This window comes from Triturus cristatus, chromosome 1_2, assembly GCF_964204655.1.
Source record: "Triturus cristatus chromosome 1_2, aTriCri1.1, whole genome shotgun sequence".
Taxonomy (NCBI): Eukaryota; Metazoa; Chordata; class Amphibia; order Caudata; family Salamandridae; genus Triturus; species Triturus cristatus.
The window spans coordinates 879,933,680-879,954,392 of NC_140580.1; the positions used below are offsets into that span (position 1 = coordinate 879,933,680).

General features: G+C 40.9%; 1 protein-coding gene across 2 annotated transcripts in view; it reads right to left on the minus strand.

Moving 5' to 3' along the window:
* The window catches only part of PRKCZ (protein kinase C zeta), an 820,696-nt gene that overhangs the window by 488,176 nt on the left and 311,807 nt on the right, over positions 1 to 20,713 (minus strand). The gene's annotated exons all lie outside the window — the stretch shown is intronic.

Consider the following 20,713-nt stretch of genomic DNA (forward strand, 5'->3'; position numbering starts at 1 on the left):
TTAAGGAATCGCTATTTTGAGATTCCTTAAATAGCGATTTTTGCATTTGGGATGATGCATCCCAAATGCAAAAATACCGGTCGCAAAGGGGCAGATTCTCAGAATCTGCCCGTTTGCGACCGGTTTTGTGCTTGATGCATGTGCCTATTAGTGTATTTGAGAGAGAGAGAGTGAGGTAGTGAGATAGAGTGAATTAGTGAGTTAGAGAGAGAGAGTGAATTTGCGAGGTAGTGAGAGAGTGATGTAGTGAAGTTTTTAGAGAGTGTGTTGTGATATAGTGACACACACGAAAACATAACTTAAACTGATGGAAAAAGTAAGTATTTCAATTGAATGCGGTATCGCCCCCCCCCCCCAAAAAAAAAACCACACACTAAGCAAAACGTACTATAGATGTTTACAAAGGCTGCAAAATACACTTTGCACACCATTAGTTTATACTTGTCGTTCATCCTCATCTAGTTGGCCTTTCTCTTGCCTTTTACTCCCGGGATCTATCCCCTTCATTCCAGGGTTCCGCCCCTTCATTCGCACCCACACGTTACCCTTTTCGAACAATGCCCATCTGCTCCCTCTACTTAATTCCACGAATGGGTGTGACACTAACTGTCCCAAAACAAGCATTTCTTGATGTGACTATGTACAGATTTGCTACATAAAGCGTGAATTTCACCAATTGGCAAACGGAATACTTTGCCCTCTTAGAGTCCCTTTCCTCTCCTTACAACTGTCTACACACTCTGCCCTTACGACTAGTGATCTCGTACTTAGCCATTGTCGTACGTGTGCTACTCACCAGGGGCCTGCACATAGAGCGACCCGAAAGCACACAGGTAGATGCCGGCAAGTGCGACTAAAAACATTCGCCGGGGAAGCCGGGTGTCCGCCATGGTGGGGGCAAGGTGCAGGGTGCTCAGAAACGCAAACTCTTCGCCTTCAGGACAGCCAACGCGCCACGCTGGGATCTGGCAGCAGGGCAGACGTGGTGGGTTACAGCGGTTCTATGGAACGCGCGCACGCTCTAGGGGCGTGGCCATCGCCTCTGAGGGGAGAGAAGGAGGACTCAAGCAAAAACACCATGGAATTAAACTCCTTCAGTAATACATGTTGCCAGTTAGAACGTGGGGCCAGCAATGCATTGTACGATGTGGTGTTAAAGTTCAAAACGTCACATAGTGAACCACGTAATACAAGCTGTACTCTTCTTAGTTTTTAACCCATTAGTTTGCTTCAATCCGCCACACACAAGATGGCGGAGATTAGCCGGATGCTATACTTAAGGTCATCACACGCGCGCCACCGAATACAGTCAGTATCTCTTGTCCCGCACTGTCGACGTTTAATCATTAGAGCGAGCGGGAAAAACAACAAGGCAGAGCAAAAGGCAAGCACACCACTGCCTTTCTCTGAGGCAAAGCAGAGATGCCTCGGAGAAACGCAGCGGCGTTTTCAGATTCGGGGGCGTGTTTCTTTTTCTCTCCTCTTGCCATTGGCAGGAGGAGAGAAAAACACGCCTAAAAAAGGGCGTTGCTAAAAAGTGGAAATAACACCAAAAAACACGCCCCCGAATCTGAAAAAGACGGAGCCTATTTGGAGGGACGGCTCTCTCCTCCAATGGCTGGCCTCCGTTTAGGAAGCCAGCCAATGGAGAAGAAGCTAAAACAGAGGCGGGCTAAATAGCCACTCTAGAAAACATTAAATCTCCGACTTCCGGTTCTGCCTTCGGCAGACTGGTAGTCCTCGACCTAAAAATGAGTGCCACGGTTATACTGATGCTCGACTATTGTGGTCAATGTCCGCAGAATATTCCAACAACTATCCAAATATGGAGGAGTTAAACTTCCTCAGCTGACCCCAAAGTAAGAGTAACCCTTTCTGCTGCTGGAGTTAATGTTCACTCTGTTTTTTAGGTCTGGCTACAAACCGCTTTAGCTGTCCAGAAGCCATATGTCATCAAATCTTTAAAAAAGTACAATAACAAGGACAGAGAGAGACAGGACTTTGGTTAGTCTACTTCCGCCTTTGACTTTCATGTGTTTTTCACGATGTACCATTGCTTCGATGGGCCTTGCAAATCCATGTCAATTCATGGGTGGTGCCCCTGTCATTTTTTGGTAATGGGGCACCAATTAGCCCTTTTATTAGAATGTAGATGCACCATTATGTGCCGATTGTAATTTTGCGTCAGTGCGTGTTCTTTTTTTAATTTACTTTGATGATACAACAACATTTTAATTGCTGATTTATCGCTTTGGGAAGTTTGTGCTGTACGGAGCCTTAGCCTGTTACAAAGACACAGTGCTATTTACTTATGTCCACAGGATATTTATTTTGTTTTGCTGCTGTGAAAACATGTTTTTTTTTTAATTATAAAGTTAAGCCACACATGTATGTTAACACTGCCTCCGATTGGTGGTCATTCCCAAATAAAGAAGACAGTTGAGGAGGAATAAGCTTTTCATACTTAGCTTGCAAACTCTGGAACTCTTTGCCCGTGCCTACGAGATTCAAAACAAATCTGGTTCCTTTTCGTAAATCTCTGAAGACATGGCTATTCGTTTCCTGTACTAAGTAGGCCTTTGTCTTTTGTCAGCTAAATTGTAGGTCGCCAGTGCCAAGACCCCTTAGTATTTGCGCGCTTCTTACTTGTTTGCATGCATTTAAAAACCTGAAATGTGTGGTGCACGAGAAGAGCTAGAAAGTAGGCCAACCTTTAATTTGTGCAGCTAATAAGTGTGTGCTTGGATAGTCGTGTTTTTTCTTTAGTCATGCTAACAGAACCAGGTAATAAAATTTCAATTCTCCAGTGACGGCACGGTTTGTAACCGTGGCAGCTGAAAGATCGCTACAAAGGAAGATGCTCTTGTGTTATCCATCCTGTAGGAAGAAAGTAGCGGTACGTTTTTGTGTACACTTTCTTAAAGATGCATTGTTTTAATACCCTGTGTAATGATACAGGGGGTAAGAATGAGCCAACGCCTCCACACTTCATTAACAGCATGCTTAAGGTATATAAGGCACTGGCGCAAGGACGCAGTTAGACACGGACTGGTTGCTGGAGGGGATTCTGAATCATGAAGTTCTGACTTAGGGCCCGAAGGCTCTATAAGGTAAGTGGGGAGGCATTACAAGGCTGTTCATATTATGCAGAATTGCCCAACCATGCTGTAAACAGCTAGTTATAACACTGGTGAAAGCTGACAGGTTAGGGGTGTCTGATTAAATATGATTAAGCATATTTAATCTTTGCCATAAATGGAATTTTTGCCGAGCATCCTATAAAAAGTATTATTAGTCTACAAATCACCTGTATTATAAATAATCATATAGTAAAATACCAAACATTGTGTGTGCATACTGGTTCGGGATATGGATTCAAGGCTTTATTTATACTAAAGGAGGATAAGCAATACTCTGACAGGTTCATCTAACTCCTAACACTCTCTTCTACTATATCTTAACTCAGTGGGGGCGGGTGAGAGACACCTGCCAGATCTCCCTTTCTCTGAAAAGACGGAATTTCCTATTTGAGGTTCAGGGTATTCACCAAACGTTTTTTCAATAAGTTAGGGCTAAGACAACATGGTGCCCAATACAGGAGCTGGTCTTTATACCCCAATGATAAATCCCCCCCCCCCACCCCCCCACAATTTACCCAGAGATGCCCACAGGTATTTTAGGATCCTCATCAGTATTGGAAAAGGTATTCTCTTAGCCAACAGAAGTTTGCTGAGTGCTTTATAAATGATCTGTCCACACAGATTCAACAGCATGTTATGGCCCATACAGATTTACGGAAGTGCCATTTATTCATATAGTACACAAGAGTAGGTTTCAACAGAGGCTACCACATGTTACACACAGTATTTTGGGTCCCCTGCCATTGCCAAGCCAGGAGTGGTCCACTTTCGCTACATGCACACCTTAGCCAGAAAGAAGACTGACTACCCATAGGAGAGATTAGGGAAATGTTGATGGAGGTAACAGAGATATACATACAATTCAGTCAGTTGGTTGGTAGGTAGGTATTACAGCAATGCAGCACTGAGGTCACGGGCACTACCCAAACACCCACATATGCGCAAACCGCTGCCACTAACCCATAAACTATAAATGCAGTAATGCAGCTAAATGAAATAAAAGCACATTTTGGATAGTTAAAAAGTCCTACTAGTTGGAGGCTGTATATCCTGATCCAACTCTGCCAAATGAAGACAGGCTAATGGGCATGTACTTTCCTACTGGATAGTGCCCAACCCACAGCAATGCCAGTCATGGGGAAGCATATTTGTGAGCCTTTACACAACTACAGATAGCATACCCTCAAAAGCTGTGTTACTCCAGGTCTGCAAGCAAATAAATAAATGAGAAACATGGCGACTTCTCTGCAATGGACCTGCTTATGAATCTAATAATAAATACAGATGCAATTGCTGAAATAATGCTTAAGAACATTAAAAGTGGTACTACTTTGTTGGGCATACACCAAAGATATGCTGCATCTCCGCAGAACAAAAAGGTGGCGTTAACTAAAAATGTCTCTCAAGTTAATGTCTGCAGGTGAAGAGTTTTAATGATCATCAAAAAACATTGAGTAAACTTTGAGGTGTGAACCCTGTAAATTGGGGCTCACACAACATTTTGGTTTACATGTTTTTCCGCAACATTTCTCATGGAAAATCTCATTTCCGGCAAACTCTAAAGGAGATTGCTAGGATGAAGTGGGTTTATGGTATTTAAATGGAAAGCAAAATTTTGTAAGCATCAGTCCTACAAAAATGGTCTTTAACTTCAGGACATCTAATATACATTTACTTATGTTATTTCATGATGATTTGTAAAGCGCACGACAACCCAAAAAAGGTTTCCTAGCGCTAGAATCCTCACCAAACCAAGGATGGTCAGTAGTCTTATTACCAGTTATAGAAGAGGAAACAGCCGGGTGTTTAGGTGCTTTCGAAAAACTGTGTGATTTACAGGCTCTAAGTGAATGTGGCAGATCATTCCTGAGTTTAGGGCCGAGAAACGCAAATGCACGGCCACCATGGCGAGACTTCCTAATCTTAGGAACTATTGCCAGATCTTGATGGCTGGATCAGAGTCTGACTGGAAGGCATGACAGAATTTTCCTTAGCTATTTAAGAATAACAAAGCAGGTGGCAGACACTTTTTTTTTATCTGATAGGGCATTGTCAACTTGTCAAATGTCTATACTCCCAGACTTTTTGCTACCTGAACTGGGGAGGAGGTCATGCCCGGGTTAGATGGCCAAAGATGAGGACCCCAGAGGTAGGGGTGATTGCTCACTAGCTGAGCCTCCATCTTGTCCCCATTAAGTTTCAGTGAGTTGATGTTCATCCATGCTGCGACATTGGCAAGACAAGTATGTAGGGCTTCTGCATTGCAGTTATCCTTGGTGGATAAGGATACCACAATTTGAGTGTCCTCGGCTTAAAAAAAAAGTGTGAGCCAATGGGATTCCTCAATCTCTGTAAGAGGCCTTACATATACATTGAAGAGAAGTGGGCTAAGGGGAGAACTAAGCGGCACCCCCAAAGGCCAGATGGTGTGGTTTTGACCTGTACTGATATAAATGCATCTGAAAGGTGTGATTGGACAGGAAAAATCTTAGCCATGACATGGCAGTGCCCTGTATTGCCATTTCTTCTAGCCTACAAAGCAGCATGGAGTGGTTCAGTGTCATATGCAACACTGAGAGCCAAAAGGATCAGTGCTGCCGTACTTCCTGAATCTACTTGACTGCGGAGATATCCCATGACACCACAGAGAACAGATTCAGGGCTGTAATCAGCCCTGAAGCTAGATTGTGATGGGTGCAGTATCCCATCCTCCTCAATAGAAGATGTAATTACCGATTGACATGCTTTTTTTTAGTAAATAAACCCCAATCATTGCCAAGAATGAAATAGCACTGCTGTTTTTCTGAAACAGAAACCGAATGTATTGTTGAGAGATAGCAACATTCGTTTCTGACTAAGGCTACAGCCATTCCGCTTAGACTGTTTTGGTGATCATATCAATGTCTGTTAAATTACCATTCATTTAAAAGGAGGAAGCACCAAAGATTTTAATTTATAGTACGACTATTTAAATAGCACATTTCTACCATTTTTATGGTCCAATGTTTCCCACTTATTGAAGTCAATGTAGAGAACGTATATTGTGTCTGAGATCGTAAGAGAAAGTGTAGAATGGAATAAACTGGCGCAGTGCAATTTATTTCTGGGTTTAAATACAGAGACAGAAACCCGTAGGAGAGTGCATTACATTCCACCCAAGGTACCACCACCAAGACAGTTCACTGTCCGATCACGTTTTGCAAGTTTCCCATACTTTGGAGTCAAAGGACACCAGATGAAAGAGTTTCAGTTTTAAAAGGAGAAAGGAACAATTTCAAACAATAACATAAAATGGTTGGCTACAAGGATTGTAAACATTTCAAGAAGTGCATGTCTTAAAATGACAACAAATAAAGTTAGGAGTAAAATGCAGCTAAAAGAAGATTAGCATACTGTCAATACCGGATTCGTTTCTTATGGAAAACCGACAGGTATACTCCTAATTGGGCTTAACAGTTTTATTGGAGGCACACATTTGAAGTGAAGAGTACAAAATGTCTCCAACCATAATTTCCTTTATTATTTTTCCTCCTAGATTATAGAATGCAGAGGATGCAGATACAAGAGGAAAATATAGAAACTAAAATGCTTTTATTGTCATATCAAGTTGAAAATTGAAGAAAGTGTAGTACTTTCAAGGAACACACAGACGCCGCTGTTAAAATCAATGGATGAAACGTTCCTTGGCCTTAAGGGGAATCTCTACTTTGACCTGACTTTTTAAGACTTTAAAGAGAGATGGCTAGAGGCTCGGAATCGCAGACTGCCCTAGTGGCTTTGCCAATGCTGTGGAAAGAAGTAGCAAAAAAGTACTACTTTCTGTACACAAGGTGTGCATGAGGTAAAAACTGAATGTAACAAGGTGCAATGCTTGAATGCCCTTTTTAAAGAGGTAAACTGTCCAACATACATTCCAATGGAAGAACTTCCCATAAGGTGGAATGATTCACCAAAGAGCTAATTACATGAGGTGGGAGATTAATAGTATTATGGGTAGTGCCAAAGCCCTCCTTTTTCACATTTTATAGAATTAGTATTCAAATATCTAAAGACCGACTTAAAAATAATTGAGAGTCTGCATGGTCACAGGATGGGATCTGGGGTGTAGTCAAGCAAGAAGTGCATTTCTTATTGATAAAACAGACCCATTATAGGGTATGATAGTGTTTTTAAAATGCCATTGGAGGGCAGAGAATCATCCTACTTATCTGATTAAAAAGCTACTCAAGACTGGAAATATCCTTTGACAAGCCTTGCATAAGTAAATAATATTGGAAGTTGTACATTTGACATCTATAGATGTGGCTCAACAAAGAGCTAAATGAGCTTGATTACCATCTCCTCTTTGATGCCCACTTCAAGTCTCTGTATCAGAGTAGATGCACCACCATGAAAGATGCCCGGGTGGCCTCAGGGAACCTACACTGGAAGTGACTCTTGTGCTCCAGCAGATGTGGGGCGTATAAACGGAGTGCTTCTTGGGAGCTGGATCGCCATAGACAAGATGCTACCACCTCTAAATACGAGAGATTTCGGGAAGTGAGTAACTTAGGCATGTCAATCAAGGGACGACGCTGAAGTCCTAGTTTCTAATCTGCAAGAAGCATGAGATAGAAGATCAAACACCTGCAACCTGTACACTACTGCCTGCATGTGGGCAGACTATTTTGAGAGATACAGGGTAAGTTTGTGAAATGATGCCTTCCAAAACAAAACAATCTCAGGGATTCACTTTAAAAGGCGAGACTCATTGCAATACACAACCGGTCAGCAAGTTTGGCCAAGCCTTCTACTAGTGTTGCAAGATTTGCGCAACACATTTACCATAAAAAGCCCAGGGAGCTACAGACCCAGACCCAGTCACTATTGAAAACTATTAGCGTTTTCAAACCATCCGGTGGGAGGTCTTAACACTGTTAACTCTCTCGCAAGCCTATCTGATAGATGGAAGGCCAGCAAACTGCAAAAATGTTCATACAGTGAGAAGAGTGGACCCCTTCTGGCCTGGAAAGCCAATGTCGATAAAGCCCGTAATCAAATAAGCAGCCTAAGAGAAAGCATAAAAGGAGATATAGCAGACACAAATATTACGATAGGATTGGAAGTATGCAGATTTATGAGTAAATTGTATAAAGAGGATATTTCTCCGGGGGGGAGAATATCGAGGAGTTCTTAAAGAACATTGAACTGCCATACCTAAGTGAAGATCAGAAGGTGACTTTGGCTTCTGAGATAAGCGAAGAGGAGATTCGGGTACAGCTGAGGAAGATGGCCAGAGGGAAGGCGGCTGGGCCGGATGGCCTTCCAACTGAGATATATTTGGGTCTTTTAGATACAATTGTACCTGTCCTTAAAATGCTCTTCCAATACTATATTGGTGGAAGGGGAATATCCCCTGTCATCTTGGGCTGAGGCAACAGTGGTTTTAATTTTGAAACCCAATAAGGATCCCCTGGCGGCGGCATCCTATAGACCAATTTCCCTGTTGAACACAGACATGAGGTGTTCACAGGGATATTAGCAGCTAGGGTGGCTAAGAATATTAAGACTGTAGTCCACAGAGATCAGAGAGGTTTTATCACGGGAAGGCAGCTCAATGAGCTAACTTTCACAATGCTTGGGGTAGTAGACTTGGCCGAATCATATAACTTGCCAGTAACCATTGTGGCAGTTGATGCCTCTAAGGCTTTCGACCAGGTTCACAGGCCCTACCTTTGGGAGGCGATAAAGATTTTCGGTTTCCCTAATAAAAGCTGTTCACTCACCGAAAGCTAGGGTTTTGGTAAATGGGGAGTTAACAGACTGGTTCAGTATTATGCGAGGAACAAGACAGGGATGTCCCCTGTCCCCGCTTTTATTTAATGTCTATATTGAGCCGTTAGCTGCCTGATCAGACAGGATAAGCTTATCGCCCCTTTTAAATATGGAGACTTTAAGGTTAAATTAGCCCTGTACGCAGATGATCTTATTCTGTACACTCGGCACCCCGAGAAGGCAATCCCTATTTTGATGACTAAAGCAGAACTCTTTGGGAAGGTATCGGGTATAGGGTAAACAGAGATAAGACCGAAATTATGGAGTGGAACCAACCAATTCAGACTCCAGGGTTAAAGTCATATATGCGCTCTCTGGGTGTCACAATCACGCAGAGATTAGCAGATGTAACTAGCGTGAATTGGAGGAAGATCAGTCAGGAGGTATGGAGACTGCTGGTTAGGGGGCAAACCTTCCTCTTAACCTTTACGGTAGGGTTAACCTTATTAAGATGATCGTCTTGCCAAAGGTCACCTTCCTCTTTAATTCTATACCGTTATCATTTGATAAAAGAGAGATAGCAAAACTACAGGGCAAGATCTGCATTTTTATCTGGGCCTCAGAGGGCCCCCGTATATCTTGGAAAAGATTGAGGAGAAGGCTGGAGAAGGAGGGGTTGGTACTTCCTGACTTGCTGATATATGGTTATGCTTTTCATTTTAAGAACTGTCGGATGCTGTTAAATAAATCTGATGACTCTGCAATTGGTATTCTCTATGGTGCAATGCTTAGTGAGTTGAGGGATGCGCAAGAGCAATTTCTTTTCAAGTTTGGGGACCCAAAGTTTTTAAGAAAGTAAGACTGAAGATTTTGTTAGAGGCACTGAAAACTTGGTTCTTTATTCGGAAAAAATAGGAGTATATTATTATTCTGCCAATGCCCCAATCTGGGGCTCACCAGGAACCCCGGAGTGTTTAAAGATCTGCTCAGCCTACCTTTGAAGCATGCGGGAATTTCCAGTTGGGGGGATCTGATGTTGGGAATTGACTTGGTTAGTTGGGAAACTTTGAGCTTATGCACACGGGGTCAACTAACCAGATTCAAATGTTATCAATTCTCCGCTTGGTGGGCGAGTCAGGGCTGGGAGGAGCATAAGGATGATTCCTGGTTAAATCAAGCAATAAAACCTGGTACCATTAAGAAGGAGGTATCTCTGTGGTATCGAACGTTGGTAGAAGTAGAAGATGACCCCGAGAAGGACATTCAAAAGCTGTGGGGTGATGACGTAGTAAATGTAAACCTGACTGAGGCTTGGATTACATCATTTGCATTGCTCCGGGAGACTGTTAAACCTGCCTTTCTTAAACGCAACCATCTTTTTACCCTCTACTGGGTCTATTGGTCCCCAGAAAATTTGCAAAATTTTCAGAGCTACAGTAGGTCTGTCCAAGATGTCAAGACCCCTCAGCGGACGATCTTCATATGTTTTTAACATGCCCAGTGATTACCAAATTTTGGACTGATCTCTGTAAATTTTTGTTGGAAGTTACAGGTGTACAGATGAGGGTAAGTCCCTTACTTGTGTTTTTTGGAAGTTGCCAAGTTACTAATAAGAATGTTGTAAGATTTATCTTTTATGTGATTTTATTGGGGAGACGGGAGATCTGCAGAGCATGGAAATCAGGCATTCCACCTCCTTTTCTGGATTGTAAAAAGAATATTATATCCATAAGTCAACAGGACATGGCATGTGACCCTAGTAGCCGGGAAAAGATTTGGGCTATGTTGGTCGATTGGAGTCAAAAATCTGGGGTCCAATGATTAAGCCAATAAATACCTGTTGGTCCAGTTTCCCTTCGTTCGTACGGCATACGAGAGAAGGGTGGAAGTGGAAGCAGCTTGATTTTTTGAGTGGAATGACTATCCCTTGCCTGTTTCAGGCAATGGGAAGGGAATATTGCCAACAAGTAATTTGGCAGAATGAGGACACAAAAAAAAACTCTCTCGCAAGCCATGAGATTTCTCTTTTTGACACGTTTAAGCATACTTAAGGACACATCCATGGACATTACTGGCACCGACTTCCATTCATACTTAATTATTATAAATTCAGTCCATTTCGCTCACCATGAAAGTTATAAAATTAAATCAAGTAAATGTTCCTGCATTAAATCTTTCAAAAATGAATTCTGCAAAAGCACAGTCTGCATAGTCCCTCAACTCTTTGATTATATGCCCATGTTCATTTGGTCCTAAATTAACGTTAACAGGTGCGTGCACTCGTGCACACAAAAAAATCCAGCAATCTGGAACTAAACGTGAAGTATGAATGTCAAACTGGAAGAAACGGTCGTCAAGTCCACAGGATCAGTAAATACAGAAAATAAGGTGCCAGAGCACTATACAGCTGTTTATATATATCATAAAAACTATTTGTCCAACTGAGGGCTACTGTGACTGAAAGAGCTTGGTGAGGTGCACATTCTGAGCTTGCCTTATCCTAGTGAGGGCAACTGGAGCAAAAATCATTCCTAAAAAAAAATTCTGACTGATTTGGGACTTAATGCCCCTGGGGAAATCTTTCTTGCTAGCATATTCATTTTACTGAAAGAATTATATCTCTGGGGATTTCTACTAGTTCAAGCAAAGTCAGAGGCTCAAAACGTGACCTAATACTTTTTTTAATTTCCTGTGAACTACAGGTTGTTTGAGCTAATGAGAGCTGTGGGTTGATTTCAGGGCTGTACTCGCTGAAGCAGACAATGGAACTTTTCACTGAATTAAGATAGGACGCATTGGGAGCAGGGTATACGTTTTTAGCTGAGCATTGGCTGCGTGCCTGCCTACAAACCAAGAGAACTGTATACATAATGCTGTACTTACATTTTTTAATTAGATGGCACTATCCACCCAGGTCCTTGTGTGCCTCTGGCCAGTCTAAAACGGTTTCCAGTCCAAGGTGAGTGAAAACTGAAACTGCACTGTTGCACATGGAATGGACATATAACTACAGCAGAATATACTGGAATAAGGTTCGGCCACTGGGAGTCATCCTAGAAGGAGAAACATTGACCATCTCTTCAGAGGTTGATCTCTTGGGGTTATTAAGGAGATTTGTCTGAATGGAAACACTAGCTTCACTTCAGAAAAGCAATGTAACAGCGCGATAAGACTGGACCTTCACATCAGACCCAGTTTTAGCATCTGTTATGCAGCAAAGCCACCAAAGACAGGTACAGTCTACTAATCCCTAGCACAGCCAAGGGAATTTAGTAGAGATCAGCAAAAACCAGAGGGTGTGGATTCATTAAGTGTGACTGATTATAATACACCATGTTTCGGACAGCCTTGATCATATGAGTACAAACTGCAATTTCATGATTGTTTGAAGTTAGTAAATCAACCTTAAATATCGGCAGTGTCACACCTTTTCATTGATTACTTTGGCTGATTTTAATGCATTAATTCTAGTAATTCTAGTAATGCAGATAGTTCTATGCTATTCTTGAAAAAATAAATAGCTCCTAAGTAACCATTTACCATACCAACCGTGAACCCATCATGAACCAACAACAATAAAGCTCTAAAACGCTAGCAGTGTGGCAAGAAAAATGGCTGATTGTCCAATCACCACACTTGAAAATGTTCTAACAGACACCACTTTAGACCGCTTAAGTTGATCGCCCATATGCAGAAAGAATCATCTCTATGATATCCTTGGACATTTGCTGCACTCAATATTCAAGTGTGTATGTGCAGGCTGGCTAAGCTGTGGTGGAGAATGTGTCCCTTTCCCAGCCTCTGAACTGTCTACCAGAACAGCCACCGCATGGGTGATTCAAGAGGCCAGTCAAAAAGCACTGAATAGCTCTTTGTTCATATTCATTCCAAGCATACAGAAACATAACAGTCTTGGCAATCATCAGGTTTAATAAGAACAATAGAACCAGTGTCAGAACAGTTAAAAGTTTTGGTTGGGGGATAATTGCGGTCAACCAAGACAAGGAAAAAACTCAATGAAATATAACAGATGTCACAGATGGCAAACTTATGCACTTCAAGTCCCGTATTCTAAGCAAATTGAAATGTTTCTCCTCCAATGAAATTTCTACTCATGAGAAAATGCCTTTGGCTGACTGAGAGTGCCTTCTAGAAATCAGAAATAGTGAACGAGCTCAGAATTGAGTCATCATGGCCACCCTACAGAGGGAGAATGAATCCAACTTCATCTCTTTGAGATAATACATTTAAGTGGTGATGTTAATTTTAACAATTTCCCTGCATTGAGAGAGCAAAGGCTGAAAGTGCTGACCTGAAAATCCTTGGTTCACAACTCTTAATGTGGAGTCTCATCTTGCTGAGGATTTAGTGGCTGCTGATTGAGAGCTCGGTCAGATTTGCACTACATGAAGAGAGAGACATGTCCACCACCAGTCACATGGAGCTTGCCCCAAAACAGGATATCCTCAAGAGCCCCCAATTACACATTATCTGCAGCCTGCACTGTGTACCTGTATAGGATCTCCTCATCAAACACTGCTTTTGAGATGTTGGATGAGACAACCCTTATCTTTTAAGGAGCTTACAATAACCGAAAGGCATTTATAACTTGTCCAGACTAACACAAATTAATCTTATTTACAATGTTCCTTTCGATGTAACAAGGGCAGAAATAGAACTGAAACAAGAGTGATAATTGAATTTATGTTCTGAATGAAGTTTTGATTTTGAACAAGTAACTGACTTAAGCATAAGAACTGCTAGTACTTTCAAAGATGTTGTTTCATTCGGAATCTTGAAAACTGCACTTTGTGTCACTATCTATCTCGCAATATGTTGAGATGTTAAGTATTTTTTTCAAATTCATGTGGCTTGGGTACATATTTTCCACTGTTGGTTGGGCGTGCTTTATCTTAAAAAAAGGCTTGTTTCAAAGCCGAAAGTCGTCAGGGCGGTACGAATACGCTTAACTAATAAAACTTACAGCCCTTTTTTTTTTTATACACACATGCATACATTCCGAAACAACAGGTTCAAATAACTTTATAGTAAGGTGAAAATGTCAGTTAAAACATTAAATTTTAAACCTTGAAAAACATTGAAATTCACCAGTTATAGTTAACTCCAGGAACTATAACTCAACCCCTACCATGCACAGAGATATCATCAATGATGTCATTTCAGATGTCACCAGTGCTGATATCAATTATGTGATAGAACAGGTCAAGAGTGATATAACATTTGCGGCTATAAGCAGTTCATCTTATGTCATATTAACCTTTGTTTTTTTCTCAGTGAATTAATACGTTTTCTTTTAAATGTAAAGTAAGATATTATTACACATCGCGCCTTTTTCTTCCATTATCCTACACCTCCAATCTCTTTAGCTCATTCTTACTGGGTCTTTTCCAGTTATGCTCGCTCCCTTTGTTGCGGTTTTCCCATTTATGTATTTCTACTCCTCTCTCCACTTCGGTCGTTCACTTGTTGCTCGGTGTCAAAGTCTGATAGTGAAACATAAGTCCCAAAAGTGAAGGTTAGGGCCCACCATCTTCAACCGTCAGCACATATAGAACAATGCACAGTCTGAGATACAGGCGAAGGGTACACCAGATTTCTCCCTAAGCCTAGATTTCTTTGTACTTTATGGTCAGAGACCGAGGCGGAACCTTCTTCTGTGCAGAAAATAGCAGCCAATGAAATTCAAGAGATCCTACAATAAAATACTTATTTTTTAATGATGGACGTTTTGTTAATCTATTATTTGGTACAAATGTATTTCTACACTTGTACTTTATGTTTCTTCTATGACCAAACTGGTGAACTGTGAGGTAAGGCTACGCTTAGGAAAACTTTGAACATTTAGGCTAAAAAGTAATTTTTAGTAAACGTTCCATCTGTATTTTTTGTTCGGTTGATAATTCTTTGTTCCTTGATCACAAATGACATCTCAATGTATTCATGATTATTTTTGCGTATATGGGGTATAATTCAATTACAATGTTTCCTTAATCATTTTTTTTTCACTTGTTTTTTTATTAGCAACATTGCATCATATCACAACAGACATTTATCACGTACATTTTACATGAAAACACTCGATAATTTTATGATCATGTTTCTCGTGCTAACCCAATGTCAGCTTCACGCCTCTGGGGGTTTTCTTTATACTGCAATGCGTTTCAACTTTTTATATCAAACGTGGCTCCTTACATTAAGGTCAATTACAGAATTTTATTTTGTCATACTTCAACTTAACAAAACAGTGCATAGACCATTTTAAAACATGAAAGCATACAAAAACTAAAATCTATTATACAGTTGCTCGGTCACTTAAAATGTGACTGACATATCTTTAATGAAACACTAAAGACGACCTGGAGCGATTTTGTGGTTATTTTAATCCAATACATTGGCTTGGCAAGATTTTTAAAATATGTTCCACTTTAAGAAAAGATAAAAAGTTTCTTATTTGAAATACTACATCACCTAACAGAATAAAATAGTACCAGATCTACATTTACTTGGATTTAATTTAAAAAACGGACTTCTTAAATGAAAACATGCCGTGATGGGGTCCAACTCAAATAGACCAGTGGGAGTCTGATTTGTCAATTAAGCAAGGCAAGGATGGCTTACGGTTGTTTCAAAGTAGTGATGAAGGATTCATGTGGCCCACCTAAAAGTCTAAATGCTCCCATAAAAATATCTAACATCTTCAATTCACGGAGACGAAGAATCCGGTCAGTGGAGGTATGGTGTGTGAGTAGGTGCCCTCTGCAAATGATATCTCTTTCTTGCTCCTCCTCTTTATCCAGGCTGTTAAGGTGAGCCCTACACTGAAGCATGATCTGACGAAAGTCCCTTCTCCACATCTCAAAAAGCCAGGTAAATAAACAGTGTTCTAAAATGAGTGCAATTAATGCATTTTTTCAGAGAAAAACACAGGTAAAGTGATACGTTTACACAATCTGAGTTCATCACTCTTCAAATGAATCTCTGCTTGCATAGAATTCAAATTGAGGAAACAGACATTTTTTTAGTATGCTCACATGCCCACTTGGATGCTTCCACACTAGTCTGGATTACAAACCATTCTCCTCAGCGAGATTCCAGGATGAAATATTGGTTCTTTGTTCAGGGGACTTTAACAGAATGTTAACAGCTACACAATCCCAACAAAAATTTGATCAAGCAAAGGCTCAGAAAGTTCCTTTGATATGTAGGTATCAAATTGAGGTTTGTGAGAAAGGGTTGGTCTTAAACTCTTTACAAGTCAATTAATAAATCAGTGGGTTTTTAGAGTTTCATTCAGACAATAGTAAATATAGACCAGGAAAAATATAAACTGGCAGACCAATGACAGAGGTTTGAAAAGTTGCTCTTGGTTTTGATAAGATCTAAATAAATCATCCGAACATTTCAGTAACTTTCAAGTAGAATTCCAATATAAAGACCCAACTGCTTTAAAAGACAGGCATATGCAGGACAGGTCTCACATTATTAATGAGAACAGGTCTAGATATCCTTATTATTTGTAGTCTGTGAACCGGTTTGTAAAAAAGCCTAAATATTTTAACGATGTTAATGGGCTACTAAATTGATATGCTACCAGGACGAGATACTCGACGGGGTCTCGGTGAGCTACTGGTAGCTTGCGATCAACCGGTTAGAGACCCCTGGGGTACAACATGGTAGCCTTTCTCTCCAAATAACAGCCACTGAAAAAGAAGCATTATTTCCAGAACAGTCTAAATTGAAATAAAATATGTACAATAAAATATCTACAAACTTAAATAACTAAAGCCAAAGTTGGAAATAAACGTTATTTGTAACTGGACCACCACAAGAAAAGGAATGAGCAGTGTGGCACTTACACATGGAACACAACATTCAAATCAATATAGTATTAGAGCAAACTTTTAATTCATAAATACCATTGTCAAAAGATTTTAAACTCGAGGGAGACATTTTGCGTGGAGATAATTAATTTAGGATACAAACTCTACTGAGTCGCAAATGAAATTGCTACCCATAAGAAAAGGGGTTGAATGTTTATACACTGCACATCACGTGTCTACTGTCAAACTACTATGGAGACACTCTAAGAAACTACTCTCCTGTCATTCATTACTCATCAATGTTAACTCAGACAGGCAACAACCATATTAAATGACAAAGAACTTACATTTTTCACAAAGCAAGGAAAACACACACTTGTATCCAATGGAGATAAAATCTAGTAAAAAAGGTTTTAAAATAAAAAAGAATTAACCTACAAAACTGAAATGCACTTTCAAATCTTAGTGCAAAGGTCTGAAAATGTCAAATGTATTTGTGTCACTGTATAGAAATAAAATAAAAGTTCACTATTAGGCAGACCTACAACGTGTTTTATCCCAATGTACTACAAGTACATTGGGAAACAACTACAATGTACTACAAGTTGGTAGTAAGGGTCATTCACACTGCATTTTCTTCCAACTTGCTTTCCCAAACCCCATATAAAAACCTGGACGATGTCAAAGAGTAACTTGCCCACAAAAACAATATTAACAGGAGATGACAGTGGAAGGCAGCAAGACTTGATGGCTGGGGTAACAATGAAATCAAAGACTGGTGGTATGTAAAATGAAAAAAGGAGTACAAAACAGATGTAAGAGATCATACTGAAAGTATGCAATATATCACAAGATCAGAAATACAAAAACATTTTTGGAGATTTAAAGGCAACCAAACATAAGAGGCACAAAGGAACAACAAGGGTAACATCGATGGAGAGATCAGAAGGCAGAAAAGGAAGCGAGTTAGGAGATAAAAAAAAAAACGTGAGGATGACATGGTCATCTAGATATTCAGGTATGACAATACCTGCACCATTGGACTCCATGCCAAGGATTGCAAAAATGACAACCGTATTGCCAATATGATATAGTACGCCACACAGGTCACCAGGGAATATAATTCACTGGTATTGCTATCTCCGGTCTCTACTATCCTCAAATTGGCAAGTCTAGGAAAGTGCCTTGAACAGTCAAAATGGCATGACTATTATCCCTGAAGATTGAGTAACTAAGTCAACCGGTTTTAGTTTTAGAGGTGTTTTAGCAGGCACATACAACATCACAGTTATAGGTATCAATATCCTGTAACCTACTGCGATGGAAATCTCTTTATACTTCCGTGGTGACAAATGTAGTTAACTTGAAGTTTAATAATACATTATTTACATGTTGTTAATCGTAGTCCTAATTTCAATTAAACTAAGCTTTTTTTGCCATGAGAAAGCCCAAGTACTGTATGCAGTTAGGCAAAATATGTGCGGGCAAGTTCCAAATGCAGAAAAAAAGAGTATATTTATAAAATTTAATGGACAGCATATCTTCATAACACGAAATGTAAACAATGTACTGCTAAACGTGAAGTAATCCAAGTTCTTTTTTAATAATTGAAGTATACCTTTTCTTCACAGTAGGATATTTATAACCATGAGATTGGTGCTACATGTGCCTGTCAAAACCGTTCTATACTGCTTAGTTTAAATTGAGATTATTGGCACTTTTTAGGCATTCTGAAAAACAAAATGTGTTTCATGGACATCACAAAATAGCAGGGCACGCCAAGTGGATAATAATCAGAAATTCTATTTATTAACTCAGCTTAGCTTGAGGGTACAACCATTTCTAGCCTAGCCTGTTACGAGATGTAAACGTGCTACAAACCATACTCCATCGAACCATAAACTGATGCCTTTCGAAGACAATCCTTAAAGTAATAAAACACTTTTAACTGTAGGCTAAATATCTCCGGACTACTAACCCTGTATGAAAAAGCAACAGTCACGCAAAAACTACAATTAGTCAATAAATTGAGGCCTTCCAGACAACAGTGGTAATCTGCATCTATGAAGGAAAATAACATGCAATGCTGGCTGGAATTCTAACATTTCCAGAACGTACTGCTGGTGTTCTTTCTTGACTAGGTGAACTAGAAAAGCAGAGCATATTGATATATTTAGGGGTGTTAAAGACTTCAGCTCACGAGATGCTGAAAAAAGGCTCAGGATGAGCTTCTCACATTGACAACACAAGCAGAAAAGTGGAAACCGTTCCCATAACCTTCTTTCAGTCAAGTGACACTGGGCTGTGACGTCTCGCTCTACTTGTAGGGCACTCTGCGTGAGACAATCGACTGTAACATGAATGACAGAGGCAGGTCATTAGAATAATCAGCCTTTGAGAGGCAAGGGAAAAAAATGAAAAAACACAAATTATTATGAAAAGAGGCCTATCACGAAGCAAAAATGAATTAATCACCATGTGTGAAACCAGTATGTACAGTATCCTAAGCATGTTTGGATGCAGGACTGCAGACCACAAACAGCTGATGGAGAAGGAGTGAAGGTTGGGTGAGGGTTAACAAGGAAAGAAATGGGTGAGGGTGCTATTTAATAGAACCGTCTAGACTGGCAGCTGCTTTCATTCGTAAAGAGTAATGAGCGCAAGCTTGAGATCCATTGTACTGTCAAAACATTTTAAAATACGCAGGTCGCACGTTATTGAACTTGTGTACCCACAAACTGACATCCACTCCTCCACGACCTGTCCTCAAGAGCGTCCAGTTGTGAGTGACGCAGCAGGCCGTCTAGGTAAGGGAAACTGAACAGTTGTGACTCGCTGTATTTAAAATAAGGTCGGAATGGAGCATATTCGACTTACCAACAATCGGGGGATTTAACCCGAAACACTCTTTGGCTGCCATGTCGTTAATGTATGTCCAAATCGGTTTTTAACAGAAAGGTGCCAAAAATACATTTAATGAACACAATAAGTACTAAATCACCCAACGTTATAAAATCTTGAAAAAAAATGTATTCTCTGCATGATGTGGTAAAGCAAAGGTCTTCCTACAATTCATAGATATAAACACAGATCAATGCATTGCAAACAAGTGTACATGCAGCAGAACCTCTCATATAACGTGGCGCGGGCTGGATGAAGACGGAAGAGCGTTCGCGTACCCTTGAGAGAGCGTGACATAGTGAATTCCTATTGCTGAGCAACACAGCATTTTCCACGTTGTGGGGGAGGAGAGAAGGGTCTTTTTGTCCACGTCCGATAACTCGCCCCACTACGGCGCGCCTATGATTAGCAGTTTGGAGTAGGGCGTGATTTACCCGCTGCCACCCAAATAATATCTTGCCACTGGAAGCCCTGGGGGATGTTTCCTTTCTTCATCGGGGCGGGGGAGAGGGCCCCTCACGTGCTCAGAATAACCTTAACACCTCAGCCAGCAACGCTAACAAACAGAGGGGGGGGACACAACTGGCCGTCTGAGCCAGCACAACATTCAAAGGCCAGGGAGGGGACACTCGTCACAACGCCCAGATTCCCCTCTTCAAGAGGGCCGTAGCAATTACATTAACCAGCCCTCGCGCGCGGCGAGCCCAAGGCGCACCTGCGCCGAGCGGGGCAGATTAAAGCGATAAAACACTCCCTGCCTTTCTGCTCGCTGGCCGTCAAATACAATTTTCGAAGAATACTGAAAAGCAACGATGCAAGCCAAAGGCGAGCGTCAAAGGCAGAGCTTGCGCACCGAAAACAGAAAACACCCCCCACGTACCAGCAGACACATCCGTAAGCAAGCGCGGCTTAAAGGGCATGTATCTAAAATGCCCAGAAGGGAAGGCGGCAACCCACTGGGGCATCAGGCGCCGAGGTATCTTTTGTCTCAGAATACATCTGCAAGCCAGGGAGGGTTGGCAGGAAGGTGCCCCTTGGATGCTTAAGAGCAAAGAATGTAGCGTTCTAATGTCCTGA